The following is a 9,082-nucleotide window of genomic DNA, read 5'->3' as shown; positions in this document are numbered from 1 at the left end:
TTGACTGAGACCGACACCGAGTTGAAACATTTGGATTGGTTTCTGGGTTTTAGCCAAGATACGTACTTCAAAATAAAGTAAAAAATTTCTTCTTTCATTTCAGCTTTCATTTTGTTTTCACTCCCGCGGACATGCATGAAAACTTTTCGTTTGTCTGCTAGTAGTTTTGTTTCACCTCTCTGGTTCTTAATTTCTGCCGGAGGCATTTTGAGAATTATTGGCTTATTTTGATGTTAAAGTTGCTAGTTTGATGTTGAGGAAATTTATCCTGCGAAATTGAAAAAAAGAAAGAGTTTGAAAACAGATAAGAACGTGTTCACAGCTTTCTTGTCTCTTGGATGATCATAGAAATCAACAACTAATAAACGAGTGGACATTAATTTCAAGTCTTACGTGCAATACCTCTTGAAAGCAGCAAGGCAACAGCCGTCATAAGAAGCAGTGAGTTTCAATTTCGGCAAAAAGAAGTAATCGAGGAATTCACTTCTGACCGATGTTGAAAAATTTGGCACAGATCAGTGAAAGAAACATGCTCAATTCGACAGCTTTTAACTTGACTACTTAATTTCTGCCAATAAACTGAGTAAAGTTTTATTTATTACGTAAAAACATACACTCGTAAAACTGATGACAGTCTACAAAATTTGGTGGAAGCGCCGAGTATTAATGCGATCTATAGTGAGTGCCAAGTGAAAACGTTTGGGACGATGGACTTAACTCGTCTCCTCGAGGATTTACCACCAATTTGAAATAGATAGTTAAAACTGACTTCTCCAATAAAATTTAAGTTTATATAAGGCTTATATCAGCATCGCGGAGAATATTTTATGTTTGTACTTTAAGGTTAAATGGTTTCTACTCGGGTTTCAATTCAGTCGGGAGAATTTTCCTGGAGTTGTTCCCAATGCTTTAGTTTTACAGCTGCAGTTTAGTTAGGTTAGATGGAGAAACTTAAACATGTACACTCCAGGGTAATAAAATGTTATTTTGACAGTTGAAGTATTTAAAATATATGTAAGTTTGTCGAAACCGAACTGGACTTTCTCTTCAATTTTCTGTATAAGGTAGTAGCCACGCGATACAAGGCATTAAAAAAAAAAATGGAAAAATACAACGCTGCATAATTTTGTATTGTTTCTTTGGAGAAGTCATTTCAAAAACTCGTGCTTCGGGTTTCATCAGGTGTCCAAACGCGTTTGGAAACCTGCTGAAACCCTCGCACTCGTTTTTAAAATAGTACTTTAAACTCCGGAAAATAGAAACGACATAAATTTACGTCCCTACAGATTGCAGCTATATCATGGCCGCCAGAAGAATAGCCTAAAGCCAGCGACACACTTGGCGATTTTATACGCCGATCGCGGCGAATTTGATCGCCAGCGAAAATCGCAAGCGATTTTCGCCACCGATTGATGTGGACACACGTAGCGATTTTTTTTCGCCGATCGCAGCGATGTGGCAGTTTTGAAAACTCATGTGATAAAATCGCCCAGCCTTAAGGGTTAGCTTTACTGGCGATTCGCAGCAATAAACGTAAAAAATCGCGGGAACGCCAAGTGTGTCGCTGGCTTTGAGAAACAAAAAACAAAAAGGAAAAACAATTTTTTTTTTAATTTGACAGGAGCGCGTGGGCTTCAACTACAGCTCAGTTGCAAAATAATACGAAAGCATGCTGACTTAAGTACTACTTAGTTGATATTGTTTGGATCGTTGCTGATGAAAACTTAAGAGGGAATGTCTACAAAGACCGAGCAAAATCATAAATAAGTGGCACGTGATGAAAAATCAACTCTGCATATTCTTTCCAGAGATACGCCATGGTAGTTTTAAAAACGTGGTGGGTTTTTTTTTTCCTGAAATATATTTTTAAACGGAAAAAAAATGGAAAAAACAGTGACGGTCCCTAGTGGTTTGAAAAACACCCGAAATAAACATGGTTCACACCTCGTAAACTTCGTTCTGTTCAATCGCAGAAGTAGTTTCCATATGATCGCAGACGATCGCAGACCTTATTGCGATCTGCGATCCGCGATCATATGGAAACCAGCCTTTAGATAGCACATGGTTCTATCTTCTGCGATCGTCTGCGATCACGATCGCAGACCTTATTGCGATCTGCGATCCGCGATCATATGGAAGCCAGCCTTAAGAGAAACTATTGAAATTTCATGTAGTTTACCTCGGCATTCGGCTGTTAACCGCCAGTGAAAGGTCATGCTTCGCTAACTGCGATAAGGTATTGTCTAAATAAGAGATTTGGTTCTGTTTGTCTCCTGTCATTATTATATAGCTATCTTGATGTGTGAAGTCAACAAGATAAATTATCATCGCTCATTGCGACTGGAAGCGACCATCAACTCAAATGACTTACCATCGGACCACTTATTTTCGTCTTGAAGATCCTTTAAAATCGAGATGAGTTTGCTGTTTTTTGAATCTCGAAACTTTTTTGTTTGTTTCGAGATGTCGTTACTGGGCCATACGCAGGATTTCAAAAACCATGATTACTTGAAGCATTACTTGAAGCGAAAGCGCACATGATATTAATTCGACTCTGTTTATTTCATAAGTTACGCAATAAAATGTCACGCCTTTTTAAATTCACGTGACGTTAGGTTTGACTATGTTGCGCGAAAAACACACGGGAAACGTGTGTCCTGACATGCTGAAAACGAAAAACAAATTAAAAAGAATAAAATCTTTACCAACGTGTAGACAGGATGGATGATTTATACCCGAAGTTTTTATCATCTGTACACACCAAAAGGAGCCACAATGCAAGCTTTGATAAAATATGATAGTCTTTGCATTTTAATGAGGGGAAACCTAGGGGAACACTTTTCTTGTTAGAACCACTAAGTATTAACGCCTTAGTTTTCGCCTTCGTGCAAATGTCAATACTCTCTCATCCCTGACTGTTCCTTTGAGGATAAGACAAAACAATGTTATCAGCCAGAAAAAAAATCACTCCTCACTGCTGCCATGCGCATCCTTGACAAAAAGAATGCAGTTTGTCGATGTATGGCTTGTCAGATAATTGAAGCATCCGCAAATTTCACAAGCTGATTTCACACGGTCACGAACGAAATGGCCGTCAGGATGATTGAAATTATTGGAAAAATCTTTAAACGCAGCGTAAATACAAAAAAGTACAAAGTGCTTTATAAAGAAATTTTGTATATTTGGTAATCGTTCCAGCATCATCATTGCATGTCCATCAGGTGCGTAACGAGATTTCAATCTTAACGACGGCAGTGTTTTATAAGACCACAATAGATCATTGGAACTAAAATAAATTAAACATTTTTTTTAAAAAGTGCTACAGATCAGAAAAAATTTACGACTAAACAGAAAACTGAACTTTTTAAAGATCTTGTAAACGAAGAATTGATTCACCGGACCCCCTTTTCAGGTACTGTTATCATCAGTGATCAAGGAACTCTTTATCTGTCTGTATATCTCTTATCTTGTTCAGCTGTTATTTAGGTGGCAAATCCGACACATGCGAAAAGAACGAACGTCATTCTGGTTGAGAAACTGAAAAGGTTCTCGTTAATTCACAATTTTCTTCTATCACCTTATACCGGTATCTCTTCAATCTGTTTTCCGTCTAAACATCATTCAAGTTCAGCTAAGTTGTATTTATTATCTTTGGTGAATGAACAATTCACGCACACGCCATGGCCGTCGTGAAATAAACAATCTGAATGAACATTACCGTTCCAGGTGAAATTCAAAAGCCGCGTTAATGCGTGAACAGTCACGTTTGCATGTTCAAATAACTTTAAAGGAACTAGATGCAGACGCCCTAATGTTTGGATTTTTTCCATTTTAAAACCAATCACTCCGATGTAAAGACCGGTAAAGGTAGCCGTTGCGTGACCGAAAGCAAATATAGTCAAAAACAGGCGAAGACGGAAGATTATAAAGTTCGGCGGTTTCTGAGACGACCGTGGAGAACTTTAAAATTAGATATTTCTGTAAATATTTTCTTTGAGCTAACAGGGTTTTGTTATCGTCAAAGGATTTTTGCCCCTTCTTGAAATTGGCATTTGCCAAGTGACGTGAATGCGATAGCAGAAGTCTTTAATCACTGAAGGAGATCAATTATCAACCCTACGAGCTATGATGGCTTTGTATGGTACATTACAGCGATTACCAATAACACGCGACCTGACGCCTTCAAAAGACTCCGATAAAGTTGCGTTTTGGTGGACGTCAATCAAAGAAAAGCCGTTGAAATTGTTTTAAATTCTGAGAACATTTCAAGGCAACAGAACGAAGAAATTGACAGTTTTATCCGCTGACGGATGGTAAACTTTATGAAAGTTAATTTCCAAGACAGGTTATCTAAAAAATGCGCATTGTTTGGACGAAGCCGTATTTTTTTTACGAAACATTTGAAATTGCTACGCCTGACAATTGAAATCAGCGATGCGTGCAAGTGAGCAAATTATCACGTGCAGTGAAAATCGAAATTTTTAATTCAAAAATACCTTTTATTTGCGCTTGATCTGGCTGGAGATTGAATTTAACTGAATAAAGTTTACCTTCTCTTAAAGAGGTAAAATTCTTAGTTTCTTGCAGGGTTACCTTGGAATCTTGTGAAAATTCAAAATAATTTCAACGGCTTTTCTTTGATTGACGTCCACCAAAACGCAACTTTATCCGACTCTTTTGAAGGCCGTAGGTCGCGTGTTATTGGTAACCGCTGTAAACCAAGAAACTGATATTTAGATGACATCTTCTGCAAGGTGAGCTGAATATGAGCTTTCTGGTGTTTGTTCCATCGTAATATTGAGGAAAACAAGAAAAATATTACAAAAATCGTCGGCGATTTTGACAGAAACATGCTTATTGTTTACAGTTGTTGACAGATAATGTTGCATTTATCGGGATTTTGAGAGCGTTAGTTTAGCACTGATAGAAAGCCCGAAACTAATTTTTAAAGCTGGTTTTAGAGCGGCATTTTGTCAATCAAGAATTCTAAATTTTAAGTGATTCGGTGTTTTACCGGGTAGGGAAACTCTCTCCTGAAAAAGTGCGCCAAATTGAGAATTTCTACTGAGCCAATTTTAGTAATTTTCAGTATCTTCCTCATGACCTTCAAAACTAAAGCGGAGGTCTATTATTGGCCTCAAACGATTTGTAAGCATTTCAACTGCACATTTCCAGGCTTAAAAGGAGGTTTTTTTATCCACGCGAATTAAACAGAGCGAAGTAGAGTACGCCACACGTCCATTTTGGGTGCTTTCCTAGACACGACTGTGCCCAAACAGATTTTATTCAGTTTTTTCCGGGTTTAAAAAAGAATTCCAAGAAATTAAAACCACCACCTTACTAGAACTACCATAGGGTATCCTTAGTCAATTTATGAAGGACTTTCATTATTTATCATGTGCCACCCCTCGCTCGATGTTAGTAGACATTCCCTCTTAATTGCGTTTGCTTTCAGCCATCTTAAGTGAACGACTTAGCGATGCTCCCCATCATTAGGTGGTCAGTCCTTAAACAGAGTGATTGAATTCGATGCTGCATGCTTCCTTTTTAACATCCGTGCAGTTTGAGCTCTGTGAAGCTACCATACCACAATTGGACAAAAAGCGGGTTCAAGTAAACAATAATGACACTAATGTAACGCTTACGGCTACAGCTATCTTTGATTGATCGCACAAAGTTTCGTGGCTGTCCTATGACGGTAATTACCCACAGCAAGTCAGAAGAAGATTAAAATTATAATATTTTTTTTGCCATGAAATTTAATGCTTGTTCAAAGAAGACTCGTTCCTTCCCCTCACCCCCCCCCCCCCCCAACCCCCGGTGACACTGTGCTCTACATTAAAATTCAGTATTTGAAACGGCTCTATTAATAAAAGACCAATCGACTCTAAATCGGACCCATCTTGGGTTGAATGAAAATGGATCTACTAGTCGAAGTCGGTATGGTTGTAATGATTGGGGCCATTTTGTGTTGTGACAAAATAGTTCTGTTCTTCGATGTCAAAACAGTTCCATTAATAGGAGCAGAGACGGCCCTACCTTAGTATAGATCCAGCTAAGCTTGAACGGAAATGGCTCTAGTGATAAGAACCTATACGCACCATGTGGCGATCATGAAATATTTTCCACTCTGGGCGAAATCGGCTTATTGGCGGGGCTGAAACGGTTTTTTATTGGGGTAGATCTGGACCAAATTGACAAAATGAACCCACGAATTTGAAGAGTCCAAATCAGCTTCAGGTGCCATAGCGCTGAGTCGGCACTTTGGGGCTGAAATGGATCTTTTGAAAGAACGGTGTATTAGTTTGATTTTATTTCCTTATTTTGAGCCGGGAGGGGGTGTCGATGCACCCAAGACGAGCTAAAACGGTTGAAGAACTATTTGCCGTTAAGTAAAAGGCTAGCTCGTCCAGGATAACTCTGGCTAGGGTGGGTAGCCGAGACCACAAGCCCTTATTGATAACATCAACAAAACAGGCAAACACTATACAAACTGACTAATTTTACTAATAGGCTAACGGACTTTTCACTTACAATAGACGAATCAAAAAGCAGCAATCATTTTTTTTGCAGTCTTTACAGCCAATAACATCACGTCTTAACTGATAAACGACTAATAACCTCTCGCCTTCAATCAGGTCAATGACCAAAATCACTAGTACCATCTATTGAAGCTCCACAATCTATTTGAACCTAATAACGACTTTTGCTTAGGTTGTGGAAACGTCAGCCAATGTAATCGCAAACAGTCCTTCTCGTAATATATCAAACACGAGGAAGAGTGTTTCATCAGATATCCAAACACTGAGAAGTAGATCAAACGACTTCGAGGTGTTTGGATATCTGATGAAACACACTTTCGAGTGTTTGATATGGCTTCTCAAATGATCAATAATTCTTGGAGAAATTGAAGGCTAAAGTTGGCAAAATTTTATGGTAATTAGGATCACATATCCAAACCACGGTCACGGTAGTGATTTTCTTTGTTTTCTCTTGATGAATTATTAATGAGTTTGAGAACGAATATGATCAAAACTTACGTCCTTATGGCATGAATCCTGGGTTGAGGCCATTTATGGAATTGTTAAAATTGTTTACCAGGTCGTGGTAATTAACGCTCCTGGTAAAGGTTCAAATTCGTCTTTTAATACTTAACAACTCACTAGAAACGGTCATAAACGAGAAAAAAAAAATACACTGAATTAATAAACGCGAACATAAAAACTTAAGAAAAACCGAATGTACAACAAATCGAATAGAAAATACGCAAAAATTCATAAGCGAAAATATAACTACTTACAAGATCTTTACGGCAACTCTGAGACTACAACAACTGATTTACAAAGGCGAAATACAAAACTTTACAAAAATTTTAACGAAATAAAAAATGCCTAAAAAACTTATGAAATTAAAAACAAACGATTACGTAACGCGACGCCAACAAAAAAAAGTAAGCATAAGTTACAATAAGCTAAAGTGAACGTGATGACAAATTAACTCAACGATAAATGAACAGAAAAATCTCTTTTTTGACACTTTTGTGCTTTTGACACTTTTAACAACATTTTCAGCCACATACGCTTTCACTCTGCCAAAATATATCTCATAAAATAATGCCATCTGTCCAACTTATTATCACGTAATTATTTGCAGAACCTAATTCAGTGACGAGCGAAACCGTAACTGCCTATGTATAAAGAAACGTTTTTTCTTTTTCCCTGTTTTCGGCTGTTTACAAGGTCCTGGTAATTAACACTCCTGATACAGCTTGAAATTCGTATTTTAATACTTTACAATTCACCAGAAACAAACATTAACGAAAAGAAAATACAGAATCAATATACGCGAACTTAAGAAAAAGCGAATGAAAACAAATCGAAAGAAAATTCAGAGGCAAAAATATACTACTTCCAAGATCTGCACGGCAACTCTAGGATCATAACAACTGATTTTCAAAGGCGAAATACAAACATTGATAAAAATGTTAACCGAAAGAGAAAGGCCTAATGAACATGAAATTAACAACAAACGATTACGTAACGCGACACCAACAAGAAAAAAGCGTAGGTTCAGTACAAAAAGCTAAAGTGAACGTGATCAGACAAATTAACACAACGATAAATAAACAGAAAAATCTTATTCTCACGGTTACAGTCCTCCAATGTTTAAAAAGCTTATTATAATTTAATTTCTGTCCCTGAAATATGTTATCTTTTTTAAGAAGTGACTAGCAAAGAGCTGCTGTTGGCTTTTCGGAAGTGCTAATCGGCCTTTGCTTTTCGAACACTTTTAACAACATTTTCAGCCACCTACGCTTTCACTCTGCCACAATATATCTCATAAAATAATGCCATCTGTCCAACTTTTTATTTCCTAATTATTTGCAGAACCTAATTAAGTGACGAGCTAAACCGTAACTGCCTATGTATAACGAAATCAGGTTTTTTTATTTTTGTTTTGGCTGGGTTGATGCGCTGCAATTGTGGCTTGTGTAATCCCAAATTGATTAAAAATACAAAAGCAACCAAAATTCAAACAAAAAAAGAAAAAAACAAAACAACTTACCAGCACGGGATCTCATTCGCGACCCTATTATCAAGTCTGATAAACCAAGGTTGGCCCTACTTCAGCCGGCATTCCTCGCTCCAGTGATAACTTCATGCAGTTTCAGAACTGTTACCGATTCCTTCACTCCGAATTAATATCCGTAAATTTTGTTGTTCTATTTTTGGACTGTATTGCTGGAATGACATTCCTCCAAATATTTCAACAAAACCTTACAAGAAACTATTTAAGAAAATTCGTTTGAAATTTTACTTTTCCCAATATTAAGTTTGACTTTGTGTAATTATTTTGCTCCGTTGCACTCACTAATAGTTTTGTTCCGTGTCTAAGTATGTGATTTTATGTTCAATTACGTATATTATTATACAATGCTGATGCTATCTCAATTTTGATTGGCTAAAAGCACCCCGCTAATTCTAGATGGCGCTGTGTCATCGCGTCACTGGCGTTTATGCATGTAGGTATGACGCGTTTTTGCAGACAATGGTGTTCGTCACCTGACAAGCTAGCCGGCGGT

Source organism: Pavona decussata, unplaced genomic scaffold (assembly GCF_977016875.1).
Source record: "Pavona decussata unplaced genomic scaffold, jaPavDecu1.1 SCAFFOLD_261, whole genome shotgun sequence".
Classification (NCBI taxonomy): domain Eukaryota; kingdom Metazoa; phylum Cnidaria; class Anthozoa; order Scleractinia; family Agariciidae; genus Pavona; species Pavona decussata.
The sequence above is the reverse complement of the archived record's forward strand: the minus strand, read 5'-3'. Positions refer to the sequence as shown.